Source organism: Octodon degus, unplaced genomic scaffold (genome assembly GCF_000260255.1).
Source record: "Octodon degus isolate 3935 unplaced genomic scaffold, OctDeg1.0 scaffold00049, whole genome shotgun sequence".
NCBI lineage: Eukaryota > Metazoa > Chordata > Mammalia > Rodentia > Octodontidae > Octodon > Octodon degus.
This window is the reverse complement of record NW_004524625.1, coordinates 6,162,221-6,179,313: the sequence shown is the minus strand read 5'-3', so window position 1 is coordinate 6,179,313 and position 17,093 is coordinate 6,162,221.

Genomic DNA, 17,093 nt, shown 5'->3' with positions numbered 1-17,093 from the left:
TCTCTGTAGTGGCATCATTGACAATAACAACAAAATAGAACCAAACTAAACATCAATCAAGAAGAGGGAAAGTTGTATAATAAATTGTGCTACATCACACAATGGAACATTAGACACAAAACCAGTCATTTATTGCTATGCCACACAAATATCTACCTCACAACATGTTGAAGGTAAAAGTAAACTGAATATTTATTACTGGATTCTTATGAAGTTGTAAAATGCTTAATACTGAAGCAAGCAAATATTTACACATTTCACAAAAACTATTTTTAGGAAATAGAATTAGAAAACTTTCATAAAAATGTGTTCCCCTGAGAGTGGTGCCATGGGGGCGGGACTCAGTTGTCTGCATGGGAGGTGACACACACCCAGAGCATTTGCCATTTCTTAGCCAGGGCTTGGGTATGTATTTTATTCCTTCATCACATGCAAGTGTGATATTTTTCTTTTGAATCTAAAGTGCATTTTTTAGAGAGAGAGGCAGAATGACTGTAGTACTCTGGTCAAGAGTGGTAGGGAAGGATTGGACAGGGTCCTGTGACTGTGGGCAGAATGAGGGTTGCACTCTGTGAGAGGATTTTGAAAAGGCTGAGGAGCGAGTACTATCAGCATACATTTTCAGTTTAATTCTGAACTCTAAATGGGCCACAGGCGGAAGCATAAGCCCGGTTGGAGAGACTCCTGAAAATTTCTGAGGAAGACAGGATGACTGCAAAAGCAAGTAAATGAAAAGAAGGAAGGGAGCAATGAGAGAACAGAAATTGCCTTGAGCACTTGAGAAAAGGCTGGTTATTTTTACTCTGAGTTCATCTTGTAAGGGAAAGAACGCAGAGAAAGCTTATGCGTCTGACTGATTATACTTAGTGTGATGGTCCAAAGGTGCATTCATTTTCCTACAGATGACCCAAATCTGTCCTCAACAGCAGAGCACTTTCTGGGGTGTGTGAACGCCACCCTTGCTGTATCCGTTCATCGGCTGATGGACGGACAGACGGGGCTTCCAATAGGAATGCAAACATTATGGACTCCGAGCCTGCACTAATAAACTAAAATTTGAAACATAAAATTTTGCTCTTCTTAGAAATAGACTGGTCTTACAGAGATGGAAAAGTTAAGAGAAACAATCATTGGAAATTGGAAAGTGATTTTCATAGGTATAGGAAATATCTAGGGATAAGAAGTTGAACTAATAAGATGTTTGAGTTTATGAGTTACAATCTTCTGTTAGAAGAATGGTTAGAACACAGAAGTCATCAGCCACTTAATGAAGGAAAACACACAAATAAATACACGGTAGGCAAATGGCATCCAACTTTTCACACGAGCTGCTTCCCCGGTCCGTGTGTCTACTCAGTCTCTATTAATCTGTGGGAGGGTGGAGGGGAAAACACTAAATTCATACTCCAAAAATGGACCATGAGTTTCACTGCCCATGACCAACCTCTCACTTATTATGTAATTCAAATTTATAAAATTACATCATTTATTTTCTGTCTTAGACTTTTCACTTTAAAATGAGGGATATTTTAAACTAATATATCACAGCTTTCTTCACAGATGTTTTATAGTAATTATTTCCCTTAATTTTTACAGCCATCTACATAAAGTATTTCTTTTATCCTTTTTCTATCTAAAAACAATGAAGTCTAAGAGGTTAAATACTTGCATCAAGATGCATAATTAGATTTGCTGCAGGGGTCAGATCTGCATCCTTGCATTATAGAGACTTTTGATAAATGGTTCTCAGTACGGTCATCACCACCAGCATCAACTCTGCCGTGAAATTTGTTACAAATCAAGTTCTTTGCCTTCATCCCTGACCTATCTGGAGCAGGGACTTGGGAGTGCACACTTTGGCCACCATACCTATGATTTGATACTTAGGAATTTTCAGTCATGTTGTAACAAACACAGGAGAAAACAGCTCTAAGGAGGTTATATCAAAGGAGTCAAGCATCAGCAGAATTAGTAGCTGGCAGAATAAAGATCAAAATCACAAGGTGACCACCCAAAACTAGCTACTAAAAATACCTAGAATCAATGACTTGGTGATAATAAGGACTTTGTTTTCCTTAAGTGATCCTTGACTTTTTCAGTGTAAACAGTGATTGTGAAATTGAATTCTTATCGGTGAGAACTAGAAAGTGACAGTGGAAAGATGTTTTGTGTGCAGGAGGAAAGGGAGACCTGTGTCACACAAGGTGGTCTCCAGGGTCTCATGAGGAGTGGCTGCTGTGTCTCCTCAGAGAGCTCCCTTCCAAGGACACTGAAGTGAAGGCTGAAATATTTTTCCCCCAAATTTCAGTTGAATTCTTTGCCCACGAGCTCACAAAAAGTTTGGAATGGATGAACAAACACCTCACTAGGTACAGGCCTGGGGTACACTTTCAAATTCTTCTGGTTCAGCAGTGCCCCTCTTACAGCTTCACTTTTCCATCCTTCTCGCTACCTTACACTCATCACCTTGATGTCTTTCAAGGTTGTGGGCTGTCTTTCTGGTTCTTTCCTGTATCCATCAAAGATGCCCAGTGCTTAATTCATATTTTTACTCTAAAGTTTTGCTATCCGATAGGATCTATTTTAAAGACTTATGTCTCTGAAGCCAGCGAGATAGCTCAGCAGTCTAAAGGCAAATTTAGACAAGTGCAGGAACCTCAGTTCCACTCCAAGCACCACACACACCAGCCCCTCCCTGCCCCCAGGGTAGGCTGAGCAGGCCATGAAAGAAAGAAAGAAAGAAAGAAAGAAAGAAAGAAAGAAAGAAAGAAAGAAAGAAAGAAAAAAAGAAAGAAAGAAAGACTGACTTCCATTTTTGAGGATGGCTCACGTGTCCCCTCTCCCTCACCTTGTGAATTTCAATGACTTTTGACCTGCACACCTTCGGTCACATCTTTGCTGATGACCCTCCAGACCTGGCTGTCACAGGCATACCTCCTCTCTGCTATGTCAAGTCCAGACATTGTGCTTTCTATCTCCTGGCCTTTTGGCTGTTCTGCTGAATGATTCCTGCTGTTCTAACTTCACCAGCATCTTCAAGATATCCTAGTGGCTCACAATCAATCAACCCCACTGACTGCACATGCTCCCCAGAAGGCCGGTATATTCATCCTGCAAATCACTTTAGCATCTTGGCAGCAAGGTGATGAGTCTTAGTGCTATTTTAAGATGATGCATTTGGTTGTGAGCAGAAACATCCCAAGTGCATGGAGTGCGAGTCCAGGGCTTTGGTGTGCTCCGGCCGGCACACACAGATCCAGACTGAGATTGGGTAATCGGCTCTGCCTAAGCCTTGAAGAGACCATACAGGAGGGTGAGTAAGCAGTATGTCACGGTAAAGCAGCAAGAAAGGCGTCAACTACAGGCTTTCTGAGGGCAACAAACTTAGTTTTGTTCTTCATGATGTGTATGATTCCTAAGACATTTTCTGTGTTATGCAATTTCCTAAAGATGTGGTAATGATTGAATGTATAAGTTTTCATAAAAACAAGCAAACCAGGGCAGAAGCAAAGGCCTTGCAGGTGCTAGCTTTATAGCTCACAGAGCAGAGCTGCCCCTCCGCCCTCCCCACCCACCCAAGGTGCACTAGTCTGGAAGAAATGACAGGACTAGCCTAGATGCAAAGGAGAGACTGTGCAGGGCAAAAATCCCAGAAGGCATGACTCACTGAGGAGCTGAACACTTGAACTCTAACCCCAGAGTCAAGCGAAACCCTTCAGAGAAGCCTACTGCCCTTCATGCCAGAGTGTTTGTCTGTGGAAAGCGTCAGTCCAAAGTGGCTCCCAGTCTGCAAGTTTTTCTCGAACACTTCAAGAGAACATAAGATACAGTCAGTCCCAGTCACGCTGTCCTTGCTGAGACGCAATACCTGATTCCAGGAATCCAAGCGAGAAGAGGCACACTTGGCTCATGGTTCTAGGGGCTTCAATCTAGAATGGGCTGGCCCCAAGTCCAGAGTGGTAGGGTGGACGGGCGGGCTGCTGTGGGGAAAGCCACCCAGAGCCCAGAGGTGGAAGTGGGAAGGCAAGGAAGGGTCTTCACTGTCACAGCCCAGGCTCCCCCTGCTGGCCTTGCCTTCAACTGGGGCTTCAGAACTCACTGTGGAGAAGTCTGTCAGCAAGCGCAGTGCCCCAGTCACTTTCCTCTGAGCACAAGAGTCGGGCAGGACATCTTGATCTACACCACAGCCCCATCCATATCAACTCTTTGTCCTATGTTGAGCTGTCTGTCTCACTCCAAGATTGCTTACATAGCTGTCTCAGTTACTCTTCTCTTGTTGTTGGGACAAATATGTGACAGTCAGAATGAAGGAAGAAAGGGTTTAATTAGCTCACAGTTACTGGAGGTTTCAGTCCATACTCAGCTGGCTCAAAGGCACATGGCAGAGGGCAGCAAAACAGCAAGAGCAAAAAGGGAGGAGAGACAACAACAATGGCAACAGTGAAGAAGTCTATCTCCCTTAAGTTGCATTCAGGTTCTCTACCTCATGCTGGGTGCAGTACTCACACCCATAATCCCAGCACCACTCACACCCATAATCCCAGCACCACTTTCACACCCATAATCCCAGCAGATTGAGAGTTAATCACAAACTCTAGAAGTCCACCCTGTGATTGCATGAGGCTTTGGGAGACAGCTAGACACAAACCATAATAGCAGCCTTTAGCTTTTAGTACAGAATATCTGCTGAAACAATACATATATTAACTATGCAATAATCAGTGCGTGATAAAATCAGATTTCGCTATTTTTTGCTAAGTACTCCCACAACTAGGATTTAGTACTGTACCTCTCTTCAGGCCTGTGCTTTTCTAAGGCATTTGCTCTCTCTCTACTCAAGCTTGGTGCAGGTGGAATAAACTCTCCAAATCCATTCTGATGTGATAAGAAAGCCACAGAAATGCAGGGAATTAACTAGAACACCAGGGCTGGAAATCAAGAGATGTAGCCTCATTCCTGATCAGCTGTGCAACCAGGAGCAAGTTGCCTGGACATGCCTGCGCCTCCCAATCAGCTGCTTCCTGGAGAGCACATGCAGATCCGGATCAAGCCACTCAGTGCTGGCCCAGACCTTTGCATTGCTAAACTGGATTGCCTGACGTCTGCCCATGGATCTGCCTAGTAGATGGACTCTAGAGCTTCATCCACTTGGAAATGGGCATAGCAAGATACGTTTATCTTAGAAATTTTAAGAGCCTTTATCACTGTCCATTTGCTGGCTGGCTGGGTAGAAAATAGTCAGAAAAGAAATTAGCAATGGTCCTCCGTTGAACTTTGAGGCAAAAAAGAGACTATGAGGCAAAAAACAAGAGAGAGAGTGACCATGACAGAATGTGTTGCAAGTCAGTGACTAAGTGCAGACACTCGAAAGGATTGTTTCTTCCACAGGATACAGCTTAGATGAGAACAAGAATGGCAATGTGTGTGGCCCTGACAGGAGACACTGGGGTGAAGCCGCTCAGTGTTAACTAGCTTGCTGTCACTCTATTTCTGTGGTATACATGTAGCTTCTCCAGTAGAACTGTTATAAGGAAAAACTCCACTTGATGGGCAGTAGTGGCTGAGGTACAGGTGATACAACTTGACTTACTCCCTGAAGCAGCTTCTTGGAAACGCTGCCATCATACACAGCTGTGAAAAGTTTAAAAAAAAAAAAAGAAGAAGAAGAAAAAGAAAGAAACACACTGTGCTGGGCTGTGAGTATTTGCAGATGCCTATCCGAATGAACTACTGAGTTCAGACTGCTTGGTAAAAGCCTAGAAGGAGGGTGCCATCAGGGAGAACACAGCTCTGATGAGGTGCAGAGCAGCCCTCAGAGAAGGATGCAACAGGATCCTCCGCTGAAAGACCATGAAACCGAGGGTCAGAAAGCCAAGGCAAATGGCTGACAATCAGTAGCAGATAAGACGTATGGCCATAATCCAAACCCAAATTTTTGTTTCCAAAACCCAACATCATCATTTTGTCAATGATTCCCCTGGGTTAAAATGGTACAAGGAAAAGCAGAGAAGGGGCACAGTGGGACAGAACTGAGTATCAACAGTCAGAAGCTGGGCGGCAAGAGCAGAGCCACATACCCGTCTAGCACTTTCCATGCAATCATTCAGGCTTCACTACCCCCTGCTTTATGTTTCAATAAATCAAGCCCATATAGATTAAGTGATCTGCCTATGGTTATACAGCCAGTAAGAATTTGAATTAAAGCAATTGTTGTTACTCGTGTTTTGAAAATACAGTCACAGAGGGCAGAAGAGAGATGATGTTTCCGTCTTCTAGATGAGACAGAGTGACAGTCGTGCAGCAGAGCCAGGAGTCCCGGCCTCCCCGCTGGCCACCTACCTTGGGTCACACTGTCGGATCCTTCTTTTTTCATTTCCCTCACTTTTCAACCAGGGAGAAGAAAGAACAACCAAACTAAAAAACAAACTGTAATTAGGATCCTTATCTTTTGAATTCAAAACAAAACCGTAGAAGCAGCTGAAAGAACCTTTTGAAATGAAAAGGAAACTATTTTGAATTACAAAAAATATGCTAATTAAAAATGAGTGATCTGTCATTTTGTTAGTGACTCTTGTTACCTTGTTACTGTTTCACTCATTTCTTTGTGACTAATGAACTCATTGAACTACAGGGATGGATTTAGACTGAATTTTAATTTTCTTTAGGGTTTCCTATGTGTTTACACTCTATTTTAGTTGTTAAGCAATCCCTGAAGTTTACTGCTATGTTCTATTTAATGTGAAACTAAAAAGACAAAGGGAAGCAAAAGAACTTGTAATCTACTGCAGACATGCAGCCTTGCTGGTTGGTCCTTGATGGTGGTTGAAATTAATGGCATTTTCCTTCTGTTAATAATAAACACATTATCACCAGAGACAGAATCATTCCTTGCCAGGGCCGATCACTAATAGATGGTTGAGAACAGTCTACAGAACCGAATGTCTTCCTGATTTTTCCATTTTTTAAAAGTCTGAACCCAGAGCTAGACTTCAGCGTTGTCCCTTACTGGGTGTGCACCGGCCTGCGAGCCTCAGCCTCTGCCGGGCCTGCTCCATGGCCCCTGTCCGGCCGCTTTGTGGCCCCCTGCCCAGCCCGGTCCACAGGAGGAGACCAGTCAGCTCTGAAGGATGCCCGATCACAGACATGTGCTCTTGCCAATTTCTAGTGGTTCTGCTGCAGAAAGTCTACCATGGGGATCCCGAGTCATGAAGGGGGCATCAACCTCTAGGTTTCCCTCCCTGCAGACAGGAGAGGGAGCCACATCCACGGGGAGTCTGGGGCTGATTTGCTGACTTGCCTTTATAGCTGTTCTGCTTCATTGTTCTTGGCTGGGGAATTATCACTTAATTTTGGCTTATGTAATTTGCTAATTTTTCATTTCACTGACATTTGTGATCTATCTTTTCTTGTTCCTGTACATTGGAAGCCTCAGTTGGATACCTATAGGGCTCAGCAAGGTCCTCACACTGGGTGGCACAGCCTGTGACACAGCCTGCCCTGTGTGACACCAGCACCTTCCTGCCCTAGCTCGGCCGCAGCAGGGCTCTGCAGGCCGCACGGCCCGCCCACCTGAGCATGTGCGACTGGACCCTTCTGACAGCTCTGCAAGGAGTGCACCACCTCTGTGGTCTCCACACCACATCTCCGTGTGCCCAGTACCCTGTCATTCAAACACCATCCACAGCACTGGCCTCAGATCTGGGCTTTGCCTCCTGCCAGCTCTGATGTGGGCTCTGCTCCTCTGCACTGCATACAAAAAGTGCTCCCTGGGCAGCCCTGTGGCTCCTAAGGACTCTGTGGGCTGCCGCACTTCAGAGAGCACTGTCCTGCAGGCCAACATGGGTGTCTCAGGAGCCCTGTCCTGTAGTCTCAGAGTGGTCTCCTCAGAGTAGATTCATAGGATTTCAAAACTTCCCAACAATTTCTATTTCCTGTTTTGTTTTGTTTTTTTAATGTGTTTAGTACAGGGTCTACAGGGTCTCACTACACAGATTGGACTCACAGTGATTCTCCTGTCTTCAGCCTCTCAAGCGCTGGGATTACAGGTGCACTCTACCACGCCCAGTCTCAGTCCCCGTCTCAGCACGCACTGGGGCAGGGCTGGCTCAGCACGCGGGAATTGAACCCTGGTCCTTACATCTGCCTGAGCAGGCTATTTCATCCACTAAGCTATCTAGCCAGCCCTTTATTTCCTCTTTTAAAGGGAGAGAAAGTTCATGACCACCAGCCATCCATGTCTGACAGCAGGACCAGTGTGTGTTTAAGACCAGGGGATGTTGGGTGACGTGGGGTGCAGCTGTAAATCTAGGGTCTACCCTAGAGCCCTCATTTGTTTATTTACTTAATTGGTATTAGCATCTTCATTTAATTTACTACAAGATCGTGATGAAAACCAATTTAGATAGTCTTGGAAATTTTGCAACTTAACCATTCGTTATATAAAAATCATGCAACTTTAAACGTGCTTGTTTTCGTGAAGCTCAGATGTTTAAGGGATCAGTCAATGCCCGTGAGGAAGTAAATGTCTTGGGCCCTCAGGAAGAGGAGATGGGGCAGAGGAAGAGCATCTGTAAGAGCTAGCTGTGCGTCAGGGTCTCTGCTCGTGGCTTTGAGTATTGGAGCAACCAGCAGTACAGATATGAATTGCATTCCCATTTTACAGATAAGGAAATAGAGACTAAAAGAGATGAAAACAAATGCGGAAGTCAAAGCCCAAGCTGTTAGCTCCCACGCCTATGCTGAGGACCGATCTCTCAGGATTCCTTCTTTCAGTGTCTTCACGAATGCATCAGGTTCCAGTTTCTGGCCCTGAGAGAGGTGCCAACTTCCACATGGTGCTGCGTGTTATGGTGTACCATTTGTTTCCTAGCATTGGATCATTGTTTTTGTTTTTTATTAATTGCTTTAAATTTTCTGGTCAGATATTTATTTTATAAATGGTTTTTTGATGGGGAAATCACTGACAAAAATCACATCCCAGTAGAGCCAGTCAGTTTTGTATATACATACACACATGGAACCGTGTTTGTGTGTGTGTGTGTGTGTGTGTGTGTGTGTTGAGTAGATTTGAAGTAAATCCTTTCCTTTTTATTTACTTCAAAAGTGTGCCTTGAAATACAACCGTTAAATAGAGGACAAATATTACTAAATTGAGATGTTAGCATTTAAAAATTATTCTTTGCCTTTTCAATGTTTTGCTGTTTTCTCTGATGAATTATATCATTCTGTTCAATATTTACGTATTAATGTGGACTTTTTCCAACTGAATGGCTTTCACTGAGTCACAAATGCTTGCAATATTATACTTTCCAAATTCAATTATTTTCCCAAGTCGTGAGTGGATCAGACCACAAAAGCAGTGGCTTGGTACAGAGCTGGTAGCATCTAGCCCCCCTGGGCCGCAGCTGCCACAGCAGGAATCAGGAGGACTGAGGAAAAACTCAGGGCCCAGATACTGCTGAATTACTCTCAGGCAAGCGTGACTTAGGATGATGCCATGTAATCCACAGCATTTAGCATTCACAAAAATCCAGCGAAAAAGAAATTGATATTCCCTTGGCAGTAATTGGTCTGGGGAGAAAGCAAGCACGCTTAGAATTCAGCAGGGGTGTCACAACCAGAGCCACCTCCAGAGTTCCCTAATACACAATGGTCTGTGTTTCAAATTCCAAATACGATTCACTGGAACAAAACAGTATCTCGAGATGAGTGTCTTCCATTCATAGTCCACATCATGCTTCTCAAACCATCTATTGCGTCACCTGAAAGCCAGTTGTATGTGATGTAAATCTCGAGTCATTCCTCACCATTTAGGCTTCCGGTTACAGAGCACTCGCCACGCATCAGCGACCTGTGACGCAGACTGCACCCTGCTCCCGCGCTGCTCACTTCTCTGAGGGCCTTCATCCTCAGAGGAAGAATAGGTGCTCTGGACTCCTCAGCACCGGTCTAGGCTCCGCTCCCTGCTCCCTGCTCCCTGTAAGTGATGGAGCCTGGCAAGCTGCCTTACCAAACTTGTAAACCTCACTTTCCTGGTATGACATATACTATGCGGTATCTTGGGAATTTGACACGGGAAACTCAAGGAAATGGCATCAAAAAATATTTGAAGAAGTGGCCTAACAAATAAAGGGTCACATCAAGTATTATCACCATTTAATGAATGAGAAATGTATTAAAGTTTGTGGTGATTAAAATCTCACATTGTTCTATAGTTTCACAACTGGGGCCGAAGCAGAAATCTTAGGATTCCCAGAAGAGGGCCACTTCCTAGGTTGCCGCAGCTCATTAGGAAGCACACAGTGTACTCACTTTCCTGGGAAGCTGCAGGATCCCCCTGCCCCAGGGGCGTTCGGTGTGCCTCACTCCACAGCCTGGGCTCTGGCTCAGCACGCTTCTCGTTAACCCTCTGTAGAGTGTCACCTTCTGCCCAGGGGCTCTGGGGACTTTCTACCCATTTACTTCGGCTCAGTGATTCAGTGAATCCGACACCTGTCCTCTGGGCCCTTGGCTCCTTGGTGCAGAAACTCTTCTTCCTACTGCGTTCTAGTTACCAAGTCTGGGCCTCATGAAACTGTCATGAGCTCTCTGAATTCAGGGGCCCTTACCCCTCCCTGACCCCAATGGGAAAGCTATTTTTGGATGCCTCACTTGCACAGCGGAGAAGGCGTGTGCAGGAGAGTCACTGCCGTACGAGCTCCGGCCACGTGATCATTTCTTCCGCTTACCTGGAGGCAGAGAACGGGCTCACCGCCAGCCCTCTTCTGACCTAAGACCTCAGGAAGCAGGAGCTCGGAGCTCATTGCACCGACAGTGACCAGCATTTGTGGCAGCTGCTTCTCCCTGCCAGGCTGGCAAGCGGGTGTTGCCGCCCATTTTAATGCTGGAAATGAAAAGGCTCTGGCAGTGGCTCCTTCGTGCTCCCTCTCGCTCCTAAACCGAAGTGAATGAGAGGGTGAAGAGCGAGGGAGGAGGTGAATCCTTTGCCACAACTTACCTAAATTTAGAGGCAAGAATAGAGAGGCACTGAAATTAAAGCTGCTTCGCCCGCCCTGTGCTTAGCGGACACGGGGCAGCACGCACTGCAAGCGCTGCGTGGGTGTGAGTGCCTGCATTGGAGGCGAGAGTCTGCAGCGCTCTCGGGCTCTGTGACTGATCCCGTGGAAGCGTCAGAGCGGCCTAGAGCACGGGTCTGGGTACCCAGGACACGGCTGCTTAGCTTGAGTAGAAAGGGTGTTTGTGATCCCATTGCTTCAGGTCCTGTGGAACTGATGTTAGGTGGTAGGTCATTTTTCCTTTTTAAGAATTCCTAGACTAGGACCAATGGAGAGCAAGGGTACGTGCTGAGTCCCTACTGTGTGCCGTACAGGCTTCTGCCCTTTCATACTCCCTCATTTCTGACTTGGCAAGGATTATCTTCTTGTTTTTCAAAATGAAGAAACTCTGCCTTTGGAGGCTCAGTAACTGGGCAGGAGTCACCTGAGAGCCACACGGCGTGCTTGTCATTTAGGTGAGCTCTGGGTGATGCTACAGAGATGGACAGGAAAGACTGAAAATGTCACTCTTCTCAGTCGTGTGACTGGAGGAAACTTCGCAACCCTTGACTGCACAGCATGAGGTAGGCGGTCGGAATCGTGCCCGGGCCCTGCAAGGATCACGTGGAATAATGCTGTGGACGTGCTAATGCTTTCCTCGGCAGGCCTGCAGTCCATGGTATACGCTAAGTAGTTCATGGGGAGCAGTGTCGGTACTAATGCCAGAGCCGGGATTGATTTTAGTCTGATTCCTAAGTCTAAATCTTTCTTTACACCACACAGTCCTCTAGGCCAGTCACTTCTCATCCCAGGAATTCTTCCCTTTACATATACTAGTTATGAACTTAACAGTTGTTTCAACTTCATTCACCAATGATTAGAAATAGGCTGAGAAAGATGGCATATGGTGTCACGTTAAATCTATTAAATCCTAGTCACCATGCTGCTCGGTAAAAGCCTTTCCCCTTTCTGGTGAATCTCTCGGCAGATTGAATTATGTTCCACCAATGTGCACTATGCCATTCTGTCAGAGTGGAAGATAACACAGTATCTTTCAATTAGAACAGAAGAAAGGAACCTGGCTCCTGGATCACCTAGGGGTGCATTCCCCACCCAAAGCAAAGCATGTGGAAGAAGCTTGCAAGCTCTGGTCAACAGAGACCAGGCATCCATCCCTGGGAGATTAAAAAGATAGGTGGGGAGGCAGGCATGGGGGCACACACCTATAGCACTCTGGAGGCTGAGGCAGGTGCATCCCACCAGCTCAGGACTAGCTGGGCTACAAAGTGAGTTTGAGGCCAGCCTGAACATAGTGCAGTCCTGTCTCAAAAAGATTTTTAAAAAGCATGGCCCTGAAACATCATGGTATACTTGTATGAAAGAAATGACATATCACTGTGACAAAATAGGCATCTTCTTATTCATTCATTCTCTGCGTGCTTGATTTTTCAGTACATTAATTGTGAACCTAGCAAAATACGAAGTCAAAGAATGTGAGGACTTGTTTTCAAAAAGGAATGACATTAGAGTCAAAGTCTTGAATTTGGAAGTGGGAAGTTGCAGTTGGTGGCAGCGTCGCTTTGCCCAAATCCCTTCTCGCTTTGCATTTCCATTTTATATGAAGATTTGTAATATTCTGATAACAATATGTAGGGCGCAGCTCCTGATCTTCTTTGTCGTCTGGCTCTGGGGCTGTTGGGGATGCTCTGTGACAATCATGCGCACCTTGCGAAGCTGTAGATGGGCTTCTTTAGCAACTCAGGAAAGATTCAGGTACCTTGTGCCAGGCATAGTCAGACTCTAAAATAGTGCACTAAACCACTACTACTTTTTTGCTATTATTGCTATGGTATTAACCATCCATGTTGTGCTGTGGCCACAGAGTAATATGTCAGAGCGTGTCCCCAATCATGGGTCCCTGTCCCCAGCTTGCTGCCACACTCCAGACCTGCTCGGCCTCTTTCAGTCCTGGGAACATGCCAAATGTGGTCACCACTTTCTGTTTTCACCCATGCTGTGGTTTCTCCCTGAATACGTCTCCTTTTCTTAACTATCTAAACCATGTTTGTGCCTCATATTTGTATTGAGATTTGAAGCCATATGAGGTTAGCCCCAAATTCATCTTCTTTTTATAATACATGGCACTTCACCTCCAACTAGAAGAGGTGTGCAAATAGCCAGGGATTTCGCTGAAGTACAGATTCTGGGGTCTGCATGTCTGCAGGTTCTCCCTAGGGTTGGTGTCGCAGTCTCTGGAAAAACGCCTGGAGCTGCAAGGCGCTGTGATCCTAGCTCTTCCTATGCTTCATGGTCAAGAACATGCAACCACATTTTCTTAGGTTTGCCAACCCTCATTGGCAAATTCCTCTCTGCTGATAGGCATGAAAAATGCTGCTAGTTTTCACTAGGGGGCGCCAGCGCGAAGCCGAGTCCTGCCTGAGCCCAGGGCTCTTGCCTCTTTCTTTTTACTTCTTAATCTGTGGTCCCGAGTAGCTCCAGGGAACTCGAGCCCAAACTCTGACGCGCAGCACTGCTTCAAGATAATTCCTTTCCTCCCACTGGCTCTACCTTTCCTTCTTGCTCTTTTTAAAGCCTTTGAGAAGATTCTCGTATAGCGAGACCCTATCTGAAAAAGACATAGCTAACAATAAATAAATGTTCTTTCTGTGGGGGTTGTTGGTGAATAAAACAAAAGTTTCAGAGGCAGTGGGTGAGTTTTAGTGGTCAGAGTGGGCGCAATTGCTTTTACCAGTGTTTCCGGTGTGCCTATGGCTTATCAGCACGTCTGATAAATACTATGGGCAGGAACTGCTTTTGATTTCTCAATCAACTGCGCCAAAGGCAGTGTGTAGCTACAGAAGAACTCCATTGGGGATGCTTTTTGAGCAAAGGAATGGAGGGATAGGGATGAGAAGGAAGGAAGGAAGGAAGGAAGGAAGGAAGGAAGGAAGGAAGAAAGAAAAGAAGAAAAGAAGGGAGGGAGGGAATGAGGAAGGGAAGGAAGGGAGGAAGGGAGGGAGGGAGAGAGGAAGGAAGAAAAGGGAAGCGAAGGGAAGGGAAGGCAAGGGAAGAAGGAAGTGACCATGCTTTTACTTTCCTAGGTTGAAAATGACTTACCTGGCGCTACATGCCTGGCACCTAATAGGTGTCCAGCACAGTCTTCAGAGAAATGTAATTACTATTTGTAATCTTGGATAGGTTTCCAAGTGCCAAGCAGATAATAGGGAAGATTTTCTTTTGGAGTTTGAAATGGGAAACACAAAGGCCAACTGGGAAAAACAGAAACAGAGAAGCCATTTTTCGTCTGGGTCAGGACTCTAGGCAGTGGTGCTGTGTCTGCCCCGCCTTAGCAGGGCCACGGTTGCCGGGGCAACAGTGCTGCCAAGACCCGTATATCCGCATGGAGTCCATGGGTAATCGGGAATGTGAACGGTGCTGGTCTGCCTGGTGGATGTGCCAGGATTGAGGAGAAGGTGATCTCCCCTCTCAAGAGAGCGGACAGGAAGCTGAAGTATTGTTTGGTCCTTTACTATTAGCAACGCTTTTGACAAAATTACTATGAACTGCCTTCTTCAGACAAGTAGCCTGCATCTGTTGACAAAACCTCAACATTTGCTTTTTCTTTTTGTGGTGTGCATTAAGCAAGGGAAAATGGTGACAGATCTTGACCAGTTTGGGGAATTCATTTGTCCTTTTTTCCAGGTGCATGGGAAAGAGCTGGGGCACCTATGACAGACTTGCAGACCTGAGGCACTGAGGAAGTGAAAGAGTGCTAGCCAGGGACCGCGTGCAAGACACCATTGAGTTCTCGGGCTTCCCAACACCTGGCGGGACAGATGTTGCTATCTTTCAGCTGCAGATGTGAAAACTAGCTCAAAATGTAAATTACTTCGTTTAGATTCTCCCAGCAAATTAAGATATGTTGGTAGAATTTGAACTAAGGTCTTCTTGACAATAAAATTTCTTCCTTATCTATGTTAGCTCCCTGTGGAGATTTAGAATAACGACTTCCTTTCCCACAGTACCATGCCTGGCCTATCTCAGCTGCTTTTGCTGCTAAGAGGCTTCCCAAAGCAGTCTACGTGCTTCGGCACCAGCTCTGCCAGTACTTCTACACACGTGTTACAGTTTAGAAAACATTTACTAAGAGCCCACCAGGGTGCCAATTACAGTGTTAACAGCTAAAGAGACAAATGAGTAACTTAGCTGTTTGCCTAAAGGAGCTTCCACCTCGACTCTGCATTCTAGAAGGTGAGAGCAAAGAAAGCGATCCATTCCTTCAGGCGCAGGAGGCTGGAAAGTACACACGCATGCGCCGTGAAGCGCAGGGCCACACGCTCCCCTGCGACTGCAGAGAAGCGTTGGGGGTCCGCTCACCAGCAGGCACAGGGACATCTGCCGGGTATCCGGCGATCCTGGAGCAATGAGCGCATGCCACAGGAGACCCAGGACGCAAAGCAGAAGGGAGACTGTGAAGTGGGATGATGGGTGTGGACACACATCTAAAGGTACGAGCGAGAGGGCTCCTCCTCCGCAGGAGGTAAAGCTCTAAAAGCGTGCTAGGACGGGAAAGCCTTTCTCCTTCATGGACCAGACACTAAATACTCTGGGCCACACAGAGCTCCACCATGGATTATTTTCTTTCTTCTTCTTTAACTTTTCTGTAGTCTGCAGTGATGCAGAAATCATTCTTTCCTGGTCGGTGAGCAGATGCATGCCGCGGGCCCCGCTAGGCCTCAGCTAGGGCCTCGTGAGCTCTGCCTCACGGTGACTTCTCTGCCACGTCGCAGTCCTGGGCATCAATCTTTGACTTGCTCATCTTTTTTCTTAAATTTGCTTAGTTAGGATCAGTATGCATTATGTCATTTAATTTATACAGCAACCTATTTGTAAGTTTCACAGGGCTGATGCCGTTTTCCAAATAGAGTGGAGGAGACTAGACTAGCACATGATATTTATTTCATCATTCTTCCAATTGCCAGTGCAGGTCTGTTAATTGTTTTAAAGGTAAAACCGTTAGGTTTTTATGGAGAAGGGACAGAGTTTAGCCCTGGAGTGCTCAGAAGTGCTGTTTCACAGAACAGTTACTGGAGAGGGTCATGAATGGCGCACATCCTGGACAAGGCGTGGGGTTTTCAAAGATAGTTTACACTGTGAGGCATTTGTACCTCTGTGCTGACTTCTGAGAGAAACGTTATCCCTGGCAGGGTTGCGTGGCATCGTGGGAGGATGGCTGGCTGGCCTGAGCTCCAAAGCTCCAAGCATGCAGCGCTGTCTCCGTCAGCGAAGCATGCCTTGCTGCGCTTTGTGTCTCTTATGAGCTGACTGGCGCATGGGGCCACCGCCTGCAGGAGCCCCGCGTGCTTTCCCCGGCACCGTGAGCAAACGTCCCTCCCATTCGGCACAGGCGCATGTCATTATTGCTACTGGTGTGTTTATTTCTTGTACAGAAGCCAACTTTTACACTCACTTCTGTTTAGTTTCACAGACTTCACTTTCACTCTGGGGGAGCTGTTGACGTCATCGTGAGTCCCGGCTTCCTCCTCTTCCACATCCTTTGTTCTTGGAAAGTTCTCGAAGGTCTTCTGTGCACTAAGGTTTGAGTTGGCACCGCAGGGCCTGAGCTACCACTCTCCTCCTGTGCACTTCCCGTGGCTTGGATGGGGATGGGGATCCCTACACCCCCTGCAGTACTGCACAGCTCCAATGGCTGGAATAAAATGGGTAGATGAAAGGAGTGAGCATATGTTCATCCACTATCAGCAAGTACGGTACACAGTCTCATTCCCCAAAAACTAAAATCTACAAATTAACTTTACAAATGGGAGAAATAAAGATTTGAAAATGTGAAAACATCTATTTCCCTAGCTGCTGAGAGGTGGAATGAAAACTCCTTGCTACTGTGACCTTTCCGTCCAGTGGTATTTCCCTGACTCCAGAGGTGCCTCTTACAGCTGGAGAACTTTCTCAGCTTTGGCCCGAGTTTCTTTCTTCATGTGCTGTGCTCGTTACGGCCTCTGGAACCGCACAACATACCATGACGCTCGGTCCCCTGGGCAC